Genomic DNA, 11,965 nt, shown 5'->3' with positions numbered 1-11,965 from the left:
CTTTTCCTGGAAACATTGGAAAAAGTGTAAAATGTGGGAGACATTTACGGATACACATTGCAAAGCATTGGTGTTTGATCTGCTATGAACAAAAGGTGTTAAATCGATATATTAACGGGTCAAAATGACACTTATCTAGGCCATTGTCCGGGTCATTTTGTTCCGGAGACCTAAAGCGGCAAAAGTGTAAGATGTTAGGAGAAATTTACGGACATACATTGCGAAGTTACCACCTCTAAAACAGAAAGATGCTCCTGCAATGAGCAAGGGGAGTTAAATCGACGTTTTGATCAGTGTGCCTTAATCATCATCAGGAGAGACGTCAGGATGTGGTTGTAGCGCTAGCACATATGCAAACAGTGACATTTCGTATTGCCATTCGGACCCATAATTATTATCTGGAAGAGCCATGTTTATGATATAAAGTTTAGTTGACAATCACAGCGCACCTAATGCGATGAATCTTGATATCACGTTAATCCGTTAAACTACCACCTGATATCCTCACTTTTAAACTCACTAATCATCTTTATCAAATTAATTCTTTTTTTTCTGGTGTGTGACAAGAACATTGTAAAAAGTCATATCTTGTGTGAGAAAGGATTCTTATGATCTGGTTTAAAGATTCAAAATATAACTCCAGATTTTCTGTCCGAAAAAAAATAAAGGAAAGGAGCTTGGAGATCTTGCAATGGCGCCCTCAACTTGTGTGCAGACAAACTGTCGTCATCTAGTCGGGATAACTGAAGTGCGCCCTCTGCATAGTGTACCGTGAACGTAAAGATGGGCACTCGTTCGTCCACAACAACAGCGCTTACGTATTTCTTGCATTGAGGGACGCATTCTGTTGTAGATGATTTAAATTATGCCCCAATAGCAGATCAACACAAATAACAAGTCTAACTCTAACTGAGCAAAATGTTTTACGAAATGCCACATTTAATTTGTAATATTCTGAGATGTTTCCTTATCCAAACGTCTTGCTTTATCATTTGCCATCTGATACTCATTTTTAGCCGAAAGGTCTAAAGTATCACGGTTGTGGGGGTTTATTATAAAGTTGAGTAAATAAAAGAGATTTTGAATGACTAAGCACACAGCATTTATAATAAAACAACAAAACATCTTTATATGCTCCATTCCAAGAAGACGGTGTGAATCCGTTCCGAATCATGGCAGGCTCTTTAAATAATTTCAGATGGTGTCCATTTTCCCCCTATCGCACCATCCTTGAACAGGATGCAATAATGTGAAATGTGATGAACTTTTTTCAGACGTTACCAAGAAGGCCAATTTCCTAGTCACGTTTTTTTGCACCACCGCTCCGCTAATCGGCAAAGAAGGCCTTGATCAAGATTGCTTATGTCAAGAGCAATCACATTAATATAATTACGACAGTGACTGATAATGACATTACGCTCCGATACATAATGCACTTTGACTAAGAAAAAGCCGTGGGCGCGGCTTGTGCGTGGATCGCATGTCACGTCCGCCAGGATGTCAACGACAGAGCGCGGTGAAAAATGACACCGACCAAAGTATCATAATTTAATTAATCCGCCAAACGCGAATATTACCGTAATGGCAATAGGTTGTTTTTTTTAAATTCCGCCAAAGAGCGCAATGATGCACGGAGTACTTCCGCGCAGAAAAAAAACCCAGACAGCGTCATTAAGGATGGCAGGACAATAAAAAGAATCATGAAGTCCGAGCACGGATCGGTTGCGGACGTGACCGCTAATTCGTTTGCCGGAAGGGCACGGCGTGGCGCAACGGTTTGCGTCCGCTAATGGTTAGCTTTCGGCGTTGGTACCTCAGTCTAGCGGCGGTGTGGACACACACGGCGATCGGTCATTTCCAGGCGAGTGTTTGGTTAGTGGGTAAGAACACTCCGATGTTCTCCCGGAGCAAGTGAGCGTAAAGTCACGACCGAAAGTAGTTTATTTTATTGGCATGCGTGTAATTTCAGGCTTGTTGGTACATGTAGTGGAACGGAAAACAGAATAAAAAAAACCCGGTTTTACTTGGTGGTTAAATGCTGCGTCTAAATTGACCTTCTTTTTAATAAACGGGCTACATTGTGCATGACGTTGACGAGACAAGGCAACGTGGCTGTATGTCGATATGCCAGACGCTTCTGTAAGTGTTCTGCACGACCCCCAACAAATAAATGGCATAAATAAATGAACACCCAATGGATTTAGATTAAAACTTATGCCCAAAGCTTGGATACATAATACTCGGCTACAGAAACTTTATTTGGCATATATTTAACATTAGGAGCACAGAACATTGGGAGCACAGAACTGCTATAATGATCGATATGGCAATGGAAGTGACGACAATAGCATGAAAAGTCTTCAAATCAAATAGTTATAAATAGTTATTGAAGATGTTGTAATAGGCCTAAATCAGAAAGTAATATTGAAACCGTCCATCCATTATATACACTAGGCAACGCCAAAATTAGCCATGCCACCGAGTGCTTAACAACACACTTAAATAAAAGGAGGAAAATGAAAGAGAACAGAATTTCCCCTATATTGACACTTGCCCCATTCCCCATTTGACAAGAAATTCTCGGAAAGAATGTTGCAACTTGACGCTGCTTTTTACTTCAAATATCATCTCAATGAAGGTCAGTCATTGCAAAAATGATGATAAGACATGACTCTTGGACTGAGAAACATGTCCAATTTTGTTACGAAGTACTTAGAAACTTTTCTTGATTCTCCATAGACTTTGTACACGACCGCTGTTCAAAGTAGCATCGGGTTGCAGCATTCTTTCCAAAATCTCTGCCGTCGGTTTATATGTGCTGAAAATCTTTGTACCGTTTTCAGGCTCTTCTTCCTCTCTTGCTAGATTGGCTAACGCTTGGAACGACTGCATTAAGCATATGATGCAATAAAATAGTTGGAATTTCAAATTAGCAGCCAAATCGAGACTTTTGATGGCGAACATTCTTGTCCCTTTTTGTTTATCCCTATCACAAAATCGAACACCAAAACCGCTGTGTGAGCGTGAATAATAAAAATGTGTCTATTTTACAATGAAATGGCAAGGGAACGGTGCATAATTCTTCGATCTTTAAAATGTTCAACTTTGCGATAACCCGATAGCTAGGCTGGAGAAGACGCTTTTTTAAATTGACTCAGCAGTTTACTATTCATGTGTACTTCATGCTATTGTTCGAAACATCTTCTCCAATTCAGACCACACACTTCGTATAATTCACAGATAATTCACGCACCGTCGAAACTGCTGTTCCGGCGGATCAATATACCTCAACGCCGGAGCAGAGACTTTCATCAAACTGTGGGAATCAGCATATAAATCACATGACCGCTGATCGGATCTATTCGCGGGTTGTCAGAAATTGCTGCAAACTCGCGCCTGGAAAAAACCGAGAAGCGAAAAACCATCAGGATAACAGCGTCGCAGTTCACTGAACCGTTAAGACCATTTGAATGTGAGCGCAATCTGTTCAGATTTCTGCCGGGAGAGTTGAAATCAGTAATAGCGTGATGCCTCCGGGATCCCCAAGGTCGGCTGTTTTTTTTTTTTTTTTAAATCTCATTTCAAACAAATCAACATCCGCACAACACTTGTCAATTTGTATGATGTATGATCACTCGCGCAACCAAAGCCGAGGAATAATTTACAAAACTCGAGAAGCCGCTATCAGTTTTCCTGAAGAGAGGTATCAGTTTTACCCAACTGAACCTCCTATGTCGTTCTATGTCAGCGATAAAGGTTTCATCTTTAAATGCATTATTCGTGTCATGTGCATGACATTATGTACTATCCTTTCATGTGCAGTGACATTTTCGCTTCAGTGTAGGCCTGAGCGCGCTCATGGAAACCCATAGTGAAAAATGGCTTTTATAATATAGTCTACCCTTTGGGGTTATTAAGGTTTTAACATATGGCCTCGTGATATCTAAAGAGAACGTCCGGACAGCATTTCAGAAAACACCAGACTAAAAGCGGATAGTTCACACAAAGTGTTTAGTTGTCGGAGATGTTGTCTTGTGACTCAGCATCACTTGACGGTCAGGGAAAGTCTATACAGCCGTCTTTCAACTTATTTGAATAAAACGAGAAGAGCGTTCACAGTATAGTGCAAATACATGCGTGGGCCAGGTAGATGACATCTGAGTACGGCGAGCTGCCATCCTCCCCCCGAGGTGTAGTTTATCTCGCCCATCAAATACGCGAGCAAGCCCATCCCCCGTGAGACACCGCCCTGCGTGCACAGCGCCACGAAATTACCGCTACTATCAGGAGGAGGATACGAATGTGGTTTATACAAGCCTGCAAATGTTGCCCCGTGTGACAACCGGTGAAACGCGGGGAGTTGCATCGCCTGCGGCGTAATGCTCTCTCTAAGCCGGTGTGCTGCTTTCGACCGGTGATGGTTGATCCGCTGGTAACGTCTCAAACCCGCGTAAGGTTTAACAAAACAGAACGACCGAAACGCGAAAATTCATGGGGTTGCATTATGGGACACTTGTTAAGCATGGAGCGATTAGCCTAGTTTCTGGGGTCTGAAGTGCGCTGCTGTACACATTGCTCATAATTATTTCAGGCACATTGGCTTTCCGTCGAACGCTGAGGTAATTGCACGCTGCTTTGCAAAGGTTTTACATAAGAAAAAAAGGCACTGTTTGAGGGCTACTGCTCGGCAGAGAGCAAAAATTGTGCAGCGACAATTTATTATCACAGCAAGTTTCCGGGCCGTGATGTGTAATGATGCATGCCTGCTGTCATGGAAATGTCCATCGTGGGCACTGATGCGTGCATGGCCTAATTTCAACACACATCCTTTTATACGTCCATGCTATCCTGTCAGATACCCAAGGGCGGATCCAGGGGCCAAAGGGGCCATGGCCCCCCCCCCCAAACGAAACCAATTTTTGTTTGTTTTATGTGACATCGCAATAAAGGCAGGCAATGAGTACACCGCCATCTTTTCCTCAAAAAAACATTGGTTAAAGTGGTCAGAAATTGCCTCAGATCGCACCACAGAGCATCTAGAATCCAAAAATTTTTCGGGGCCCTTAAGCGGGCCCCGAACCCCACGCCGTAAATTTTTTGACCCACTTTTTTGGGGGACCAAAATTTTTTTGGGCCCCCCCCAAAATTGTGTTCTGGATCCGCCCTTGCAGATACCCGGCTAAAAAAAATCAGATCTAAGAGATAGTGCTCGAAGATACTGTGGGCATGTCAACGGGACGCCAAACGTATATTACCGATCCAAGGTTCCAATCAACGGAAAAGCCGTGACTCTGCGCTCGTTTCTTTTTGAAAGTTATCAAAGTTATCTCTTTTTTTCTGCATCGGCCCCAGGTGCTCGACATGCATAAAAAAGCTGACCACAGTGGAATTAATCTTGAAGATAGGAATCAAAGCTTAACTGCGGCCAAGGTGAAGGAACTGCACCGTCAATTCCACCAAGGGACTGGAGATGTAAGCTGATTTTGGAATCCCCTTAGAGTTGTAGTAAAAACACAACATTTTTTGGATGTTTTAATTTGCAAACAGCTGGAAATGAAAGGTGCGCGAAGGAAATGAAAAGCGCGATAAAAAAAGAATATGTTTTATTTGTCGAAGTTTCCTTTGCAGTGCTGCATAGGTGATTGGATTGCGCCTTTGATGATACAAGCATGACATTTGGCACACAGTCAGAGTTTGTCATGAAAAAGATATTCGGCGATAGAGCCATCGCAGATTTGTCCTTTGAAATAAACAGGTAGAATAACAAGAACTGACAGCCATTTTCAATTTTTTTAAATTGCTTGTTATTCTATAAACTTTATTTTTTTGCAAAGGACACATCTGCAATGGCCCTATAGCCAAATATCTTTCTCACGAATACTCTGACTGTGTGCCAAATTCCATGCTTATATCATCAAAGGCACAATTCCCCCAAATATTTCCCTATCTGCCCCACTATTATAGCAACAGAGTTAATTTAACAGGGACTACATGCAACGTAACCCATTGCGTGCACTTCCCTGTCACTAGCTCCCTTTTCCCCGAAAATTCATGAATACTATCGGAGAATAGATACAATGTAATACAATGTAGTGCACGTGCTAAATGGGTTAAGGCAAACATGATTCCTGACTGAAGAGGCATTTCCAGAGCTAAAAATATAACCACTGTTGGTTTGAATTATGAGAAAATAAGCACTAGCCGAATGTAACCATTACGTGCAACGGAACACAATTTTGAAGGAAAAAAATTCTGAATTTCGATGAATGTTTCATAGAGGTATTACAATCTTCGTTTTTAATGAGTTTTGTAAACTAAAAAAAACACGTGGTTGCAGCCAGGGCGCCCGTGATGCTGTAATAAGCATGAGTCTGTGATGCACCGTATGGCCAGAAAGTTGAATACTCTACATTGCGAATTCATTGCAAATAGGCCCACTCGAAACTCGGTATTTTAGTACATAACGTGTGCTTACTTGTTGCCATTGTTTTAAGCTTTTACACATTTGAAATATCTGGAATTTATTTTAATTATATTATACATATACTTCATACAATGTGTATAATTGCTATTACCGCACAGATTTCATTGGGTGCGAAGGGAAGCACGAACTGTCAATTTTACAGGTGCTCAATTTCCAAGAAAAGTTGACCAACTGCAGAATTTAATTTGCGACAAAACTCATGACTTTTGTTTTCTTAACTAACCTCAATTTTTCAGTTCAATTCAAACTCACATTTATCATCATACCTAAATGAGAAATACAAGCATAGAATACACGATTAAATACGTAAATCAATTAGGCTTGAGGCGAGATGCCTTGAACGAACAAACACAAACAGAAACAAAACCAAGTATACATGTACACACGGACAGTTGGACCAAGACAGAACCTAAGCATGAAAACGTATAAACTAGAACAGAACGTAATAGAAAAAAAAACACTTGCTGAAAAGCCATATGAGAAGCAAGCTATTTCACATATTGAGAGATGAAAGCTCTTTTGTAGGCATGTTTGAAGCGACCCAAAGATGAAAGAGATTTAGTAGATTCGTCAATGGCATTCAAGAGACGAGGCCCGCAGAGAAACACAGTGTTTTAATGCGTATGATGTGCTTGTGTATGGTACATAAGGATTGTACAGAGTTGTTTGATGAAAAGAGCGTCTGCCCAGCGTGTTTGGTGATCGGATTTAAGAAAAGCACGATATGTTTCAAGAAAACATAAAACTTCTTGTGATAAAACCGGTCACAGAGTCATAATCCCAAATTCCCTAATCGAGTTGATATTGTACGTAAAATAATTGCTATATAATGTCATTGACACATGACCATATGCTGCATAATATTGTGTCCACACCACACGTGCATTAAAACGACATGGGAAATAATTCCATCTGTATATTCATCACACAAAATTAAATGATGAGAGGGAGTGATCGGCACTATGTATCGTCCCTAACACCGACTGCCATGATTTAAAAAGTAATATCTGGAGCATTAACTCATCCTTAAGGCAGATTACTCGGAATAGGAAGACCGCGTACGAGAGTTATAGAGATCGACCGACACACTCGGGATGCGTCAGCCACCGACAGCAATCATCTATCTTCCGTTCCCCCCTCTTTCACCTGTTACGAGCGCATTGAGAGGACTCCGGCAACACCTGCGGTTTGCTGGCAAAACAAATGAAGTGTTCTCATGCCATGCCTCAACTGTCAGATATGGTGTACTCTGTGAAACGGGAGACGTTGGTGAAAGGAGCGAATGAGTATCAGGAGGGCGCTCACTCCTCGTCAAGACGACACGTCCACCTTTAATCATTCAAACTCTGTCTTCATTTGGCATATGCGCAGCGCTGAAAATCGGCTTTGCTTTGGCTTTTTTTTCCATGATACACCGCACGTAATTTTGTTTGCCGCTGTTAACAAAAGGCTGAGTTGACAAGTTTGCGTACCTCACTTTACCTATACAGGTGTCGCTTAAGTTAAGGCAAACTAAAACGGAAACTGCTTTTAGATAAACACGGTAGACATTTCATTTTACCAATAACACAAAGAATTACAAAAGTTTATGCAAGCTTTTAACAAGCACGGTATTGAGAGTCTTGTCCCATTAAATTTTCTTCCCACCACAATTTTGAGATCGTAGCGTGAGGTATATTGGAGGTAATGAGCTTGAAAATTGAGCAAAGATCTCACGGTCGTTTTGGCGTCTTCGCTTAAAACGTTTGTTACCATTTGCGCCACATTACACGCGTGACCTCGTCTTCAGAGAGACCAATGCTTGATAGAGCGAACTAAGTGCCTACATCGTGCGCATTCTAGAGCTATGTGCAGTTACATGGAAATCAAGGATGTGGAAGAGTAGAGGGATTATATCTAGCGTCAGAGAAAACGGGCGTAAAACGGAAAACTAAGGTTGGTTTTTGTTGTTGAAGGCCTATAGTCTTTAATCGTGCTTGTGCATATCCGTTATTTTTTCTTCTCGGACATTTTGGCACGGAAAGCTTAAAAAGCTTACGATGAATTTCATATTTTCCTTTGGTTTTTCATCTAAGCTACTTTGTATGTGATTTTTTTTCTTCGAGAGAACGTTCCAAAGGCTGTTTAAATCAAACCACATTTCAGTTGACATGTTAAAATGAAGAATCATGATAGTTTGATATTACATCAGGGGGACAAACAGTAGAACGATTCATACGCTTCCAGGTAGACCTACACTATACTGACCCGGAAAAGTGACTTTTTGACCCGAAAAGTGTTATTTTGACCCGGAAAAGCGCCATTTTGACCCGAAAAAGCGCCATTTTAACCCGGAAAAGGGTCATTGACCCGGAAAAGGGTCAGACCCCATAGGACCCGTATTCCGGGTCTAATCAGTCCCGGGACTATTTAGGTTGTGTTGCCTTCAAATCTCGCCGTTTTTTTTAGGTCAACTTGCACGCTGTGATTATTCAACATGAGACTACTTTGGCAATTTAGCTTCGATGATTTAAATGGATTCAAATGTAACATCAAGGAGCGGCTTTGTAATGTTTTTGTTAATGCAAATTGCCCATCAAAAGGCCAAATGCCACTCGAGGTGTGGGCTTTAGAGGAACAAGTGGAAGAAGCAGCCCCTCAAACTGAAACAAGACAAGATAATCTTATCTGTTCACAGTATGAATAGGGTTGGGATGGGTAATAGTCCACTGCAAGACATTAATAATGCCTCTACCCATTGGGCTTAGAAGTGTCCCTGGCCGGGCTTGAACCCACAACCTGCAGAACTACCCGCAGGCCTTCGAGCATTCCACAACCTCTTTAAGCAAAGGCAAACTAAAACGGAAACTGCGTAGATAAACACGGTAGACATTTAGTTGTACCAATAACACAAAGAATTACAACAGTTTATTCAAGCTTTTAACAAGCACGGTATTGTGAGTCTTGTCACATTAAATTTTCTTCCCGTCAGAATTTTGAGATCGTAGCGTGAGGTATATTGGAGGTAATGAGCTTGAAAATTGAGCAAAGATCTCACGGTCGTTTTGGTGCCTTCGCTTAAAACGTTTGTTACCATTTGCGCCACATTACACGCGTGACCTCGTCTTCAGAGAGACCAATGCTTGATCGAGCGAACTAAGTGCCTACATCGGGCGCATTCTAGAGTTATGTGCAGTTACATGGAAATTAAGGATGTGGAAGAGTAGAGGGATTATATCTAGCGTCAGAGAAAACAGGTGTAAAACGGAAACATGGGTTGGTTTTTGTTGTTGAAGGCCTATAGAGTTTAATCGTGCTTGTGCATATCCGTTATTTTTACTTTTCGGACATTTTGGCACGGAAAGCTTAAAAAGCTTACGATGAATTTCATATTTTCCTTCGGTTCTTCGTCTAAGCTACTTTGGATTTGTTTTTTTTCTTCGAAAGAACGTTTCAAAGGCTGTTTAAATCAAACCAAGAATCGTGATAGTTTGATATCACATCCGGGGGACAAACAGTAGAACGATTCATACGCGTCCAGGTAGACCTACACTATACTGACCCGGAAAAGTAACTTTTTGACCCGAAAAGTGTCATTTTGACCCGGAAAAGTGCCATTTTGACCCGGAAAAGCGCCATTTTAACCCGGAAAAGGGTCATTGACCCCATAGGACCCGTATTGACCCCATAGGACCCGTATTCCGGGTCTAATCAGTCCCGGGACTATTAAGGTTGTATTGCCTTCAAATCTCGCCGGTTTTTGAGGTCAACTTGCACGCTGTGATTATTCAATATGAGACTACTTTGGCAATTTAGCTTCGATGATTTAAATGGATTCAAATGTAACATCAAGGAGCGGCTATGTCCTGTTTTTGTTAATGCAAATTGCCCATCAAAAGGCCAAATGCCATTCGAGGTGTGGGCTTCAGAGGAATGTGTGGAAGAGCCAGCTCCTCAAACTCAAACAAGTCACGATAATCTTATCTGTTCACAGTATGAATAGGGTTGGGATGGGTAACTAGTCCACTGCAAGGCATTAATAATGCCTCTACCCATATTAGGCGTAGAAGTGTCAAAACCCAGGCCGGGCTTGAACCCACAACCTGCAGAATTACCCGCAGGCCACGAATTCAATGCACCAGACCACTAGACCATGGCACTCCACATGTTAATTTAGTTCATGGGAACAGCTGCTTGAGAAATTCAAAAGGGCCAGGATGGGAGCTGGACACCATATCTGACTCCAGGTGGCGCTGTTCGTCGATGGTTAACATTAATACTGTTCATATCCACAAATTAGGTTCGTTCCTACCTATGTACACATTTGATGGCCGAGTAATGATCACTGGTTAGATTCTGGTATAGTTTCAGCTAAAATCTAAACGGTCTGCGATAAATTATTAAGGGCAATGCCATTCGCGTCCACGAGGGGACATTGGTATAAACCGAGTTGTAAGGACCAAGTTTAGGTTTTGTTTTAGTTGGCAACAAGAAACAAATCCGACTACAACGTCTAACAGCCGATAAAATGTTAACACACGATGTAGGCACTTCTAAACTGCAGCCAAATTGGATTTTATAAAAAAAAGAGTATTTCCGCAAGATTAACTTGCTGACGTGCACAATACCCGCCAACGGAGTTTTACGTCATCTTGACGTTGTTTGCTTCATGGAGCGTGCCAAGATTTGACAGTAGGGGGATTATATAAAAGATGAAATGTGATTGATTTGATAATATTGTGGCATTCCGAGGGACGGACGTTGCCATGGTTATTGCGTGTCTCAATTACATATGTATATATACGTCTATATTGATAAAGTGCAATTAAGCTCTTCACAAGTAAAAGGAAAACGGAAAAAAATTCACTAAACTTAAGCGGCCAATGAAGGGGAATATAAAGTACCTCAAGAAAAGCTTAAATAGTGTTACCAAATTGAGCTGAAAGAAGAATATTTGTTTTAATCAAAAATGTTTGCTCGTTCGTAACGTTCATAGGTGGGTCGCTTGGAAGACTTCGGAACTAACAAGTGTTCAGTAAAGGTTTAAAACGAATTTCCTGTGCATTTGTGTAAAATCTGATTCACTCAATTTCAAACAGCACGGTGATAATTTGCGAGAACATTGATTGTATATTTATCTTGTCTCGCTGTTTGTAGTTTCTTCCCACAGGTGGTGTACGCAGACCTGCGTTAAGTACACTAATTCCCTTGGTACCGTTGAATAGAGAGCCGCAGGATGCAGGCCTTCATTGTGCGCACTAAATTCCATTACAAGCAAGGTGCCTCTGCTGGAGCGCGAAAAAACACAAACAACGTCGGGGTCGCCAACACCGCGCGGAACGGACGGCTGAGCTCACTTCTCCGCCGACCGCACCCCCGGGCAATAATCGTTGGAGTACTGGCCAGATCAACGCCACGGCCGTGCCGGGGACTGCCTCGTTCAGGTAATGAGGAACGAGGTTGCTGGGGGGTTTAATCAATCCCCTTCTGTCAAAACGCGCC

The sequence above is a fragment of the Patiria miniata genome, unplaced genomic scaffold (genome assembly GCF_015706575.1).
Source record: "Patiria miniata isolate m_02_andy unplaced genomic scaffold, ASM1570657v1 HiC_scaffold_4, whole genome shotgun sequence".
Classification (NCBI taxonomy): Eukaryota; Metazoa; Echinodermata; class Asteroidea; order Valvatida; family Asterinidae; genus Patiria; species Patiria miniata.
The sequence above is the reverse complement of the archived record's forward strand: the minus strand, read 5'-3'. Positions refer to the sequence as shown.